This window comes from Bos indicus x Bos taurus, chromosome 9 (assembly GCF_003369695.1).
Source record: "Bos indicus x Bos taurus breed Angus x Brahman F1 hybrid chromosome 9, Bos_hybrid_MaternalHap_v2.0, whole genome shotgun sequence".
NCBI classification, from domain to species: Eukaryota; Metazoa; Chordata; class Mammalia; order Artiodactyla; family Bovidae; genus Bos; species Bos indicus x Bos taurus.
The window spans coordinates 64,935,201-64,949,946 of record NC_040084.1 but is presented as its reverse complement, the minus strand read 5'-3'; positions in this window follow the sequence as shown (position 1 = coordinate 64,949,946).

Genomic DNA, 14,746 nt, shown 5'->3' with positions numbered 1-14,746 from the left:
ATGTGAGAGTTGGACAATAAAGAAAGCTGAGCACAGAAGAATTGATAATTTTGAACTGTGGTGTTGGAGAAGACTCTTGAGAGTCCCTTTGACTACAAGGAGATCCAACCAGTCAATCCTAAAGGAAATCATTCCTGAATATTTCATTGGAAGTACTGATGCTGAAGCTGAAACTCCAATACTTGGCCACCTGATGGGAAGAACTGACTCATTGGAAAAGACCCTGATGCTGGGAAAGATTGAAGGCAGGAGGAGAAGGGGATGACAGAGGATGAGACGGTTGGATGGCATCACCAACGTGATGGACATGAGTTTGAGTAGGGTCTTGGAGTTGCTGATGGACAGGGAAGCCTGGCAGGCTGCAGTCCATGGGGTCGCAAAGAGTCAGACACGAATGAGCAACTGTACTGAAGATAATATATTATGATAAAAACAATAATGACAAAATTGATACTAAGGGAGTGATAAAATGATCCCTCAAAAGCATGGGTCTAATTCACTCCCTACATTTCAAAAATTTAACATCTTTCTAGTCATTTTTCTAGGATTAGTTTGGGACCAATGTAGTGGTTCATCCAAATTCCCTTTATAACATGTATGTGTAACTCCTCTCCCAGCAAGGGGTTCATGTGACACTAATTAACCTATACATGGATTTAACAGGAAAAAGAAAGTCTAAATAACTGAGCTAATCAAACAAGCTATGTCTGGTGGTTCTATCTGTAAAGACTCTGCCTGCAGTGCAGGAGATTGCCTGCGATGCAGGAGTGCTATGTTTGATCCCTGTGTTGGGAAGATCCCATGGAGAAGCAAATGGCAACCCACTCCAGTATTCTTGCCCAGGAAACCCCATGGACAGGGGAGCCTGAGGCGCTAGAGTCCATGAGATCATGAGAGTCAGACACAACTTAGAGACTAAATCACCACCATGTTAAAAGTACATATGCGGAATTCAAAATGCTATAGTTGATTTCCTACTACCATAATTACATCATAAGTAGTTAAGAAAAGGAATATCATACATACCTAGATCATTGGGAAGGCATTAATGGTTAATTGCCAGTTCAAATCTTTGTGAAAAATATTCCCAAAGTATGCAATACTCTTCCTATCAGACACTGATGAGCAAATAATGGGCATTTAAGTATTCTCTGGTGTATCTGTGGCCCAAGACTTAGTGAGGGGCAAGAATTGTGTTTTAACCACCAAGTAATCGTCCTGCTCTGATTAAACATATACTTTAGCAACAATTTCTAGAAGACACTTAAGTTTTCATGCAAAAAACAATTGAACTGTTGCTGAATTCCTGCCTATATGGTTTCTCTTTATAGCATCTGAATTAGTTTGACAGGTGAAGCTATAGTTGACCTCTAAAATGTGGCAGTGAGAAATCTGGCTTAGTGACAAGAAGACTCAAATCAGGAAATGAGGGAAAATAGCAATCCAGAGAATAATGGCTGAAAGAAGAACATTAATACTAAATAATGAAGAAGAATGTAAACAGATAAGCGATTCAGAGAGCCCTAGATATTTAAAAGGCTGAAAGAGGGATGGTAAAGATAAAAAATGATAAGACCTGTCATGAAGAACAAAGTCAGTGTGTGTGCATTATTCAGTTTAAGGAATTAGAGTCACAAGGTCAAGTGTGGGTAACATTAAATATGAATAATGAGGAATAATATCAGTAAAAAGCAAGTTAGTTTCATAAATCAATTCCAGAGCAACTTGGCTGGGGGATGGAGAAAAGGAGAACAGAGGATAATCCACTGTAGCCTGTTGAAATGTCAGGATCTATTACCAATTACCAAATATCAATATGGTCATGCAACATGTCAGTGTTTGGGGTCATCAAACGGTGCATTCCATTGACCAGTGGGACCTATAGGATTTGCACTTTGAAGTGTGTTTAAACAAAACAAAATAGAACTAAACAGAAAACACTGGCATTTCTAAGAGGAGGGAATCGTATGTGCAATGGCAGATGGAGACAAGAACACATGGGCTCCCATCACCATGTGTTATCCCAGGACGATCTCTGAGGCGACCTTGGAGGGAACCCTTTTTCTGCCATTTTGCAGTGTGGACAATGCCAAGGAAGAAGCTGCTATAAAGGGTAAGCAAGAGGGGAAGATCTGGAATGAAGATTTGGGCAACAGTCATACTTCAAGGTTAAGGGCCAGAGCTCCTGCTCTTCATGCTCTCCCACTGGGAGTAGTCCAGGCAGGAGGAACGGGGATGGGCCCCTTGAGGAAGAAGGGGGACACTGGAGTCAGCCACTAACAACAGATTAAAGCCAAATGTAAATAGTGTGCCGGACACATGTGGGCTGCAGAGAGAGGGGTGATGAATAAGCACGCATCCAGACAAGGACTTCAAAAAGAAGGCGGCTGAGCGATGATGATAATGATTCAGTGCCTTCACCAATGACTTGGGAGGAGCAGAGAATGTGAGGAAAATAAAAAAGAAGTGTCTGCATTTATCAAAGCATTTGACAAAGGAGAGGGGGCTGCACAATTAGAGGGAACAAATCATCAGGACAGGAGAGGGAAAGAGGCTGTGGGCCATGTGGAAAGAAGAAATCCAATGATGCGAGAGCAGTGTTATAAAATGATAGATTAATCCACTCTCACTGAAATGTACTGAATACAAACTAATAATACAGCTTTAATCCAAGAGAGTTCTGAGTCCCATCTGGCTAGCACTGGTTTCTACCTGCTTTGGGATCATCTCTATTCATAGGCTCTTTCTCCCTTTAGAGAAGGCTGATATCCAGCAGGTACCCATGGGCAGGGCCTGACCAGGTGTTAACTGTGCCCATACCATACCTAATTGGGCAGTGTTTATATACTATGCATTGCTACAAGGTTTGATTATCATCCATGCCTTCAATTGTTCTATGATAATACAGATCTTTCTTGACTTACAATGGAGTTGTCGTTGTTTAGTAGCTAAGTCGTGTCTGACTCTTTGTGACCCCATGGACTGTAGCCCACCAGGCTCCTCTGTCCATTGGATTTCCCAGGCAAAAATAAATACTGGAGTAAGTTGCCATTTCCTCCTCCAGGAGATCTTCTTGACACAGGAATCGAACTCACATATCTCCTGCATTCTTTACCAGTGAGCCACCATGGAAGCCCAAATAGAGTCACATCCTGATAAACTCATTGTGAGTTGAAAACATAATTCAAAAATGCATTTAATAACCTAACCTAGTGAACATCATAGCTTAACCTAGCCTTACTTAAATGTACTTAGAACCCTTACGTTAGCCTAGGACAAAAATCACTTCACACAAAGTCTACTTTATGTGTTGACTATATACTTTATTGAATACTGTACTGACAGTGGAAAGCAAAAAAAAGAATGATTGTATGGGTACAGAATGGCTTTAAATGTATTGGCTGTTTACCCTCTTGACGGCAGGGATGACTGGAAGTTACAATCCCTTGATGTTGTGTCATGAAAGAGGATTGTTACACATTTAGCTAGCCTGGGAAAACCTCAAAATTCAAAATTCGAAGTATAGTGGCTACTGAGTGCACATCTCTTTTGGACCATTGAAAACTTCAGAAATCATTAAGTTGAATCGTCCTAAGCCCAAGACTGTCTATATTCTGAACCCATTTGAACTAAGTATTTCTTAAAATTATAGTTGATGCACAATGTTACAAGTTACAGGTGTATCATAACTGTATATTCACATTTTTTGAAGGTGATACTCCATTTATAGTTATAGCTTATTTTATGCATAATAGTTTGTACTTCTACTCCTATATTGTCCCTGCCCTTCCCTCTCCCCACTGGTAACCACTAGTTTGTTCTCCATATTTGTGAGTCTGCTTTTTCATTTACTCACTAGCTTGTTGGATTTTTTAGATTTCACATATAAGTGATATCATACAGTATATGTCTTTCTCTTCCTGATTTATTTCACTTAGCATAATACCCTCCAAGTCCATCCATGTTGTTTCAAGTGGCAAAATTTTATCCTTTTTTTATGGTTGAGTAGTATTTGATTGTATCTATGTACCACATCTTTATTCTTTATTCATTCCATCTGTTGACAGACACTTAAGTTGCTTCCATGATACAAAAATGTAAATTATGCTGCTATGAATATTAGGCTGCATGTATCTTTTCAAATTAGTGGGGTTCTTTCCCCCCATATATATATCCAGGAATGGTATTGCTGGGTCATATGGTAAATCTATTTTTAAGTTTTTTGAGGAGAATCCATACTGTTTTCCACAGTGGCTGCACCAATTTACATGCCCATAAACTTTGTATGAAGTTTACCTTTTCTGCACATCCTTGCCAACATTTATTATTTATGTTCTTTTTTATGATAACCATTCTAACGGGTATGAGGTGATATCTCACCAGATGAGATATGCAAGTAGTTTTGACTCGTGTTTCCCTGATAATTAGCGAGACTGAGTATCTTTTCATGTGTCTACTGGCCATCTGTATTTTCTCTTTGGAAAAATATCTATTTGGATCTTCTGTCCATTTTTTAACTGGCTTGCTTGCTTTTTGGATGTTGAGTTTGTACAAGCAGTTTGTGTATTTTGGAAAAGCTCTTGTCAGTCAAATAATTTGCAAATATTTTCTCATACTCTGCAGGTTGTATTTTTGTTTTGTTTATGGTTTTTTTTGCTGTGCAAAAACTTCTAAGTTTGTGAACAATCTAAGTGCTTATCAAGAGTAAAATGAATTCTTATTGGTCTGTTTCTGTATGAGAATGAATGAAATTCAAAATATGCAACAACACAGGGTACCTCTCATAAATATAATACTAAGTAAAAGAAACAAGACACATTAGGGTACATAATTTATGAATCCACTTATATGAAATCCAAAAATCATGTAAACTAATCAATGTTATTGGCTAAATCAAGATGGTGGTTTCTCTTGAAGGAATAATGGGGGTAGTTACACAGTGTGTTCACTTTGTATATATTATACTTCCAATGAGCATTTCCCTGCATGTATATGATTTTTCAATAAATTCAATTTAATACAATATTGGGGAGAAAAAAACTTTCAAGTTTAATTTCGTTATATTTGTTTACTTTTGTTTTGATTTCCATTATCCTAGGAGATGGATTCAAAAAGATCTTGCTGCAATTTATGCTAGAATGTTCTACCTATGTTTTTCTCAAGTAATATTACAGTATCTAGTTTTAGCTTTAGGTCTTTAATCCATTTTGAATTTTTTATAATATGGTGTTAGAGAATGCTCTAATATTTTTACACGTAACTGTTCTGTTTCCCCAGCACCACTTATTGAAGAGACTGTCTTTCCTCCATTGTATATTATTGCCTCCTTTGTTGTAGGTTAATTGGCCATAAATATGTGGGTTTATTTTTGGATTCTCTGTTCAATTCCACTCAGCTATGTGTCTGTTTTTGTGCCAGTACCATACTCTTTTGATTATTATAGTTTTGTAAGTAAGTCTTAAGTCAGGGAGTGCGAATTCTTCATCTCTGTTCTTCTTTCTCAAGATTTTGGCTACTCAGTCTTCTGGCTATTTAAGGTGTTTAGTGTTTACATACAAATTTTAAAATTATTTGTTATAGTTCTGGGAAAAATGCCATTGGTATTTTGATAGGGATTGCACTGAATCTGTAGATCATTTTGGGTAGTACGGTCATTTTAACACTTAATTTTTCCAAATGGCCCATGTACTCTTGAAAAAGAAAAATGGAGGCAGAGGAATCAGGCTCCCTACCTTCAGACTTATACTACAAAGCTACAATAATCCGGACAGTGTGGAAAGTGTAGTACTGGTACAAAAAACAGAAATACAAATCAATGAAGCCAGATAGAAAGCCCAGAGACAAACTCATACACGTATGGAGGCAAGACTATACAATGGAGAAAAGACAGTCTCTTCAATAAATGGTGCTTGGAAAGCTGGATGACTACATGTAGAAGAATGAAATTAGAACACTCCCTGACACCAAACACAAAAATAAATTCAAAATGGATTAAAGATCTAAATATAAGGCCAGACACAATAAAACTCTTAGAGGAAAACATAGGCAGAACACTCTTTGACATAAATCACAGCAAGATCGTTTTTGACTTACCTCCTAGAGTAATGAAAATAAAAATAAAAGTAAACAAATGAGACCTAATTAAAGCTTTTGTGCAGCAAAGAAAACCATAAACAAGATGAAAATACAATTCCCAGAATAGAAGAAAGTATTTGCAAATGAAACAACTGACAAGGGATTAATCTCCTAAAATACACAAACAGCTCATTCACTTCAATATTAAAAAACAAACACACACAAACAACCCAATCAAAAACTGAACAGAAGACCTAAATAGGCATTTCTCCAAAGAGGACATACAGATGGCCAATAAGCACATGAAAAGCTGCTCAACACCACTAATTATTAGAGAAATGCAAACAAAAACTACAATGAGGTTTCTCCTCACACCAGTCAGAATGGCCATCATCAAAAAATCTACAGGCAGTAAATGCTAGAGAGGGCGCAGAGAAAAGGGAACTCTGTTACACTGTTGGCAGAAATGTAAATTGATACAACTACTATGAAGAACAGTATGGAGGGGCCTTAAAAACTAAAAATAAACTGACCATATGACCCAGAACTCCTGGCAATATACTCAGAGAAAACCATAATTCAAAAACATACATGCACCCCAATGTTCATTACCGCACTATTTACAATAGCCAGGACATGGGAGCAACCTAAATGTCCATCAACAGAGGAATAAATAAAGAAGATGTGGTACATATATACAATGGAATATTACTCAGCCCAAAAAAGGAACAAAACTGTGCTTTTTTCAGACATGTGGATGGACCTAGAGACTGTCATACCATGTGAGGTAAGCCAGAAAGAGAAAAACAAATATCATATTTTAAAGCATATATGTGGAATCTAGAAAAATGGAATTAGATAAACTTATGACCAACCTAGATAGCATATTAAAAGGCAGAGACATTACTTTGCCAACAAAGGTCCATCTAGTCAAGGCTATGGTTTTTCCAGTGGTCATGTATGGATGTGAGAGTTGGATTGTGAAGAAAGCTGAGCACCGAAGAATTGATGCTTTTGAACTGTGGTGTTGGAGAAGAGTCTTGAGAGTCCCTTGGACTGCAAGGAGATCCAACCAGTCCATCCTAAAGATCAGTCCTGGGTGTTCATTGGAAGGACTGATGTTGAAGCTGAAACTCCAATACTTTGGCCACCTTATGTGAAGGGTTGACTCATTGGAAAAGACCCTGATGCTGGGAGGGACTGGGGCAGGAGGAGAAGGGGACGACAGAGGATGAGATGGCTGGATGTCACCACTGAGCCGATGGACATGATTTTGGGTAAACTCCAGGAGTTGGTGATAGACAGGGAGGCCTGGCATGCTGTGATTCATGGGGTCACAAAAGGTCGGACACGGTTGAGCAACTGAACTGAACTGAATTTAACTGAAACTTGTTTATATATATATATATATATATATATATATATATATATAAAAATATGGGTTGCCATGCCCTCCTCCAGCAGGGATCAAACCCAGGTTTCCCACATTGCAGACAGGTTCTTTACCACCTAAGACATCAGGAATGTATACTACAATGTATAAAGTAGATAACTGATAAGAACTTGCTGTATAGCACAGGGTACTCAATGCTCTGTGGTGATATAAATAGGAAGGAAATCCAAAAAAGAGGGGAGATATATATACATATCATTGATTCACTTTGCTGGACAGCAGAAACTAACATAACATTGTAAGGCAATTATAATTCAATATAAAATAAAATAGACTTTCCAGAGAGACTTCCTTGGCAGTCTAATGGATAAGCTTCTAAGCTTCCACTGCAGGGGCTACGGGTTCAATCCACGGTCAGGGAACTAAGGTCCTGCATGCTATGCCTTGCAGCCAAAAACAGAGAAAGTGTAAAATAATACAGACTTCCTGAGAAGAGTGTCTTACCCTGAGGATTTTTTTTTTTTTTTTATAGGAAGCTGTAAATTTTACCAGGTAATAGTGAAAAAATTTGAGGGCTGATGAAACCCTCTTTACCTCTCAGATCTCACTCCATGTCAATATGTCTGCATGGCACTGGCCCTTCACCTTGTCCTGTCCTGACCTTCCACTAGATGAAAGACTAGAGCACTTCACTCCATTGCTTAGTTCCAAATTCTCAGGCACTTATTCTTCATGATATTCAAGTATCAGACGGATATTTTAAAAAATTCTTTCTCCTTCAGTTCAGTTCAGTTCAATTCAGTCGCTCAGTCGTGTCCAACTCTTTGCGACCCCATGAATCACAGCACGCCAGGCCTCCCTGTCCATCACCAACTCCCGGAGTTCACTGAGACTCATGTCCATCGAGTCAGTGATGCCATCCAGCCATCTCATCCTCTGTCATCCCCTTCTCCTCCTTCCCCCAATCCCTCTCAGCATCAGAGTCTTTTCCAATGAGTCAACTCTTCGCATGAGGTGGCCAAAGTACTGGAGTTTCAGCTTTAGCATCATTCCTTCCAAAGAAATCCCAGGGCTGATCTCCTTCAGAATGGACTGGTTGGATCTCCTTGCAGCCCAAGGGACTCTCAAGACTCTTCTCCAACACCACAGTTCAAAAGCATCAATTCTTCGGTGCTCAGCTTTCTTCACAGTCCAACTCTCACATCCATACATGACCACTGGAAAAACCATAGCCTTGACTAGACAGACTTACTAAATATTAATGCCACAAAAAATAAAATAATTGTCTTAATTTTTTTTAGTTTTGAGAAGATAAATTTCTTGGTTTTCTTAATTGTAAAGTGCAAAATCGCTATTATAACTCTGTGTTTCCTGTAGACAGCAGGTATAATGGAGATTCAGCAGAAGAAGCTGGGTTTTGGAGTCAGGTTGTCCAAGATTTGAATGCTAGCACATATACTTTTGAGAAAGTCGCTTCTCTGAGGCTCATTTTCCTCACCTGTAAAATGGATATAATGATACCACATTCCAGGATGCTTTTGGAGATCAAATATTCCTGGCAAATAGAGGGCACACAGTCAATATTTATTTCCCCTTCCCACCCAAGAGGAATTTTTGTGGGGAAACTTCTCATTAAAAAACCACTAATTCCTTTTAAATTAAATAGGTCTTCATTGACGAATCTATTAAGTTACAATAAGAAGAGTAAATCCATACTTTGCCAGACTTTTGCAGATTGGCAAAGGACTTTTCATCCAAGGCTGTCCCATATTGGAGTATGAAGCACTAGAGTTGTTAACAAGTATGAATGCGGCTGTGCCCCATCATATACTTTGGCACCACACTATTCTGCCTTGACTCGTATACAAATATGTCTTGGATTTGGGAATCTGATTGAATGCTAGAAACAAATGTGATTCATTCCAGCATCACCCTTGAGACACTTCACAGCCAGATGAGTTCATTCCATGGCTAAACCAAGTGACCCTGCAATTCACTGAAGTTGCTGCAGCAGCTACTGGAAGCATCTATTACCAAGAGGTCGGTATTCCAAGATGGGATTACAGACAATTGGGCCAGCAGACTGTCTGCACTGGAGTGCAGAATTATTCCTTTCTTTACCAGCTTTACTTAATGCTATTTATTCTGCCTCTAAAATACATCCGCATCATGACTCTACAGGGGCAACTTATCAAAATTCTGTACAAGATTCATTTCCTTCATGAAAAGAGCTGACCATCTTTAAAAATCACTCTTCCAGCCTACAGGTCTCTCTGCAGGCATTGCATAGGTTTGGGAGTTTATACTCCATTTATTTGTGTCATTTACTGTTTTTATTAGTCTTGTCTTCTTAAATATTGTATATTGAATATTTCATGAGGTCAGTGGTTATTTCTTTATTGACTTTGTCAGTTTCCTTAATGTTTAACAAAATAGCTACAAGATTAATTCACTCATAGAATTATTTGCCAATTTCTTATCTCCATTTAAAATAAGGTTTTCTTCACTTTTCATTATTTCCTTCCTTTTTTCATCCATTTTTTTATTCAATAAATAATTATTTAATGCCAGTTAAGTGCTAAACATTGGTCTAAGCCATTAGGAAGCACAGCTAAACACTATATATTCCTCCCTCAAGAATACTGGTTGCCATTTCCTCTTCCAGAGGATCTTCCCAGTCCAGGGACGGAGCCCATATCTCCTGTGTCTCCTGCATTGCAGGTGGACCCACTGAGTCACTGCGAAAGCTTGACTGAGTTAAAAAGTTCACAAAGAGAACCCTGGGGAAGGTGACACCACAGAAGCATCCTCGTTTACACATCTGAATTCTTCATATGAACAATATCCGGGGGAATTATATTCCAGGAAAGAGTAGAATATAGTCATCCCTCAGTATCCATGTGGGATTGGTTCCAACATTCTGCAGGTACCAAAACCCATGGATGCTCAAGTCCCTTACAAGTCAGAGTTATACAGCTTCACACAGGGATACACATTCCTTTTGAGATGTGGAACCTTCACGTGTGGAGGGTCAACTACATGTATGTGGTAGTGTTGTGTGCTGAACCATGAGACATGGACAGCAGGAAATCAGTGGTGGGAAGTGAGGTTAGTGAAGTAGGCAGGGGGGCAGAACTATGAAGAATCCTGGAAGCCACTGGCTTTCAAAACTAGATGTTTGGGCAATGGGTCTTCAATTTTTGTTCTAGATTTAAGAAAATTTATTTCCTAAGTTAATCATGACCTCGAGCAATTTAGTAAAGTGCAACTTTGTGAAAAAAATTTTTTTTTCTCCTTAAAAAAACCCTAGATGTATTAAGGGTTAGTCTCTGGTGCAGCTCTTAAATGTTGAGGTGCTACATGTGGAGTTCAAATCCTTTGCTCCTCAAGAAGAAGCTGAGAGTTGTGAGTTCTCTCCCAATTTTAGGTCCCCATACCAGTTTAGTTTAAGGTGATACTGTGTTTCGTTCTCTCTTACCTCTGTGATGTGGGTTTGTTTGTTTGCTCAATGCATAGAATTCGCTCAGCTAGCTTTTGCTTTATACTCCTCAGAGGAACTTTCTCTGTCCATGGTTATAGATGTGGTGTGTCCCCTGGAGGAGATGGGTTCAGGATCCTCCTATCATTACATTGAATCCAAATCCTAATATTATTTTTTATAAGGTTGAATTTTCATCTACCATGTAAGCTTTAATTTTCTGTATGTCTCAATCTTTTTTCCTCCATTCCTCTTTTTTCTTTTTGCTTTCTTTTGTATTATGTACATATTTTCAAGTGTGACATTTTACTTGCTTTACTGATTTTTCTGTTTTATTTCTTGAGTTCTTGCTCTAAAGCGTGTGATATATAACTTATCAAAATGCATTTTGGATTTTTACTTCCTTAGCTCCAATGAAATACAGAAACTTTAATGTAAACTTTACTCTCATTCCCTCCTTCCCTGTCTTTTTGGGCTATTATGTTACATGTATTATGCTTGCATGTTTTATAGACTGAACAATATATTGATCCAATTACCATTTTATGTAAACTGTCTTTTAAAGAAGCTGAGAGGAAAAAAGAAAAAATATACATTAACTGAATTTGCTATATTAATTTTCTTATTTACTCTGCCTGTTTTTGTTTGCTTGTTTGTTTGTTTCTTCCTATGGATTCAGGTTGCAATGTGGTGCTATTTCCTATTTCAGTATAGTTTTGTTCCTGTCTTCCTCCTTTGCATTGTGATTGTCAAATATATTACATGTCTACGTGTTATAGAACCAGCATCACAATTAAAAGCATATTGTTTTATGTGATAATGTTTTAAGTCAGTTAGGAGAACAAGCAGAAGAAACATGCAATTATTCTGCTTTTCACAATTATTTCTACTGATGCTTTTGGTTTTTTCATATGGATTCAAGTTACTGTGATATCACTTGCTTTCTGTCTGAAGAACTCTGCCAGTTAGATTTTTGTCCTTTGTCATTATATATGTGTGTGACTTGGAGGCTTCTATTACAGTTCAGGGAAGCCTGTTCCAAAGATAAAATCTGTGTCACTGACTGTACCTTTACCTGAATCACGCGTCCTCTAAGACTGACTTTAATGAACAACAACAGGTGGTAGGAAACTGAACGTGTTATGGGAAAACTTGTGCCAACTCTTGAAATGGTAAATCAAGACACACTGGCAATTTTACATGTAATAATAAGTTAGTTAAGAGTATTGTAACAAGTGTGCCAAAATCTTCGAAGTATCTTAATTAATGTTATGATTACTAAGAAGGAATTTGTATTCAACAAGGCAGTCAGGGTATCTATCTCAAGGCAGAGTAATCTTAGAAGAGAAATATGTATGTGTATAAAGTAAAGTGAGTCAACTATTTCAGAGAAGAAGTAGAAGGGGAAATCTAGATTGACTGACCAACAGATGGTCAGAGTCCTTGATAGAATGTGGCTGGCTTTGATTGCTACCTCTTTCTCCTGCTCCTGCCATGTACATGATGATACCTCCATAAGATTAGTCAAAAGTTCTCTGTCATCAATTTGAGTTACAAGGTATTTGCCCAGTTCTATGTGTTTAATACTTTTTGCGCATTTATAGACTGCCATTGTACTAGATATTGAACAGAATTTGTAGACAAATAAAAGAATGCCTAGTCTGTATTGGTGATTATTTATGGATAACTAAATCTAAAGCTGGGGACTAAGTCAGTCTAAGCATGGTTGAAGATTTTGAGGTCGCTTACTGATGGGAGGAGAAGAAATTTAAGACAAAAATGAGAAAAGAAAAGGGGACATCAAAAAAGTCCAGAAGCTGAGGGTAGGGTTGGGTATGGGTTGGAATGAGGAAGAGGCAGAAGAAGCAAATATCAAGATAAGTTTTGGACAAATACAGCAAGGCTCACATAGTCTCTTTTCTCTTAATACAAAGCTGTTTCATGTCACTAAGGGGATATCGGTCAACACAGACTTTTTTCTATTGTGCAGTTTTTTTCTCAGATAGGGGCCATGGCCATATACTTAAAAAAATTTAAATATAGCTGATATACAATATTATAGCAGTTTCAGATGTATAGCATTGTGATTCAGTATTTTTATATGTTATATTCTATTAAAAGTTATTATAAGCTAATGGCTATAATACCCTGTGCTATATATATATATATATATATACACACACACACACTTGTTGCTTATCTATTTTACACATTCTAGCTTTTATCTCTTATGCTCACACTCTTAATTTTCTCCATCTTATTTCCTTCTCCTCTTTGGGAACTGCTAGTTTGTTTTCTATATCTGTTAGTCTGTTTCTGTCTTGTATATACATTCATCTGTATTGTTTTTTAGATTCCATGTATAAATGATATCATATAGTATTTGCCTGTGTCTGACTCATTTCACTAAGCCTAATATTCTCTAGATCCATCTAGACTGCTGCAAATGGCAGACTTTCATTCTTTTTATGGCTGACTAATATTCCTATATATATATATATATATGTATATTTCACATCTTATTTATGGATTTGTCTAAAGGTAATTAATGCAAGAAGAAGATGTTATAACCATTAACATAAATGTACCCAATTCAAGAGCATATAATATATAAGGCAAGTACTAATAGACATAAAGGGAGAATTGGACAGTAATACAATAGTAGTAGGGACTTTAATATCCCACTTACATCAATGGACAGATCATCCAGATAGAAAATCAATCATCTTAAATGATACAATAGACCAGCTGAACTTAATAAATATAGGATATTACAACCCAAACCAACAGAGTACACACTCCTTTCAAGTGCACATGGAACATTCTCCAAGATAGAGCTCAAGGACACAGAACAAATTTTAACAAATTTAATAGAGTAGAAGTTATAGCAAACATTTTTTTTTCTGACCACAATGCAGAATTCTAAGAGCTGGATTTATTTCATTTATTCCCCATCCCCAGAAACTTTGATTTTGCAGTTTAGCAATTTAGGCTATAATCTGTCTCAAGAATTTTTTTAATATTTTTTACAATATTAAATCTACTTAACTAACTCTAGGGGTACTTTCCTGGTGGTGCAGATGGTAAGGAATCTGCCTGAAATGGAGGAGACTGGATTCAACCCCTGGACCAAGAAGATCCCTTGGAGAAGGGAATGGTTACCCACTCCAGTATTATTGCCTAGAAAATTCCATGGACAGAGGAACTGGCAGGATACATCCGTGGGGTGGCAAAGAGTTGGACACAACACCTAAGTGACTAACACTCACTGTGAAACTACCTCTAAAGTAACTATGGTGAGAGAAACTTCTATAGGTTAATTTCTTGGCCATAGTGTCCCCATTTATATTATTTGAAACAATTAAGAATGACTATTTGACTAAATTCATAGAAACAGAGAACAGATACATGGTTGTTAGAGGCAAGAGTGTAGGGTGAGCATAATGGATGAAGGTGGTCAAAATGTGCAAACTTATAGCTATAAAATTGACAAGTCCTAGGAATATAGTGTCAGAGAAGGCAATGGCAACCCACTCCAGTACTCTTGCCTGGAAAATCCCATGGACTGAAGCCTGGAGGCTGCAGTCCATGGTCGTGAAGAGTCGGACATGACTGAGTGACTTCACTTTCACTTTTCAGTTTCATGCATTGGAGAAAGAAATGGCAACCCACTCCAGTGTTCTTGTCTGGAGAATCCCAGGGACAGGCGAGCCTGGTGGGCTGCCGTCTATGAGGTCGCACAGAGTCGGATATGACTGAAGTGACTTAGCAGCAGCAGGAATATAGTGTATGCCATGGTG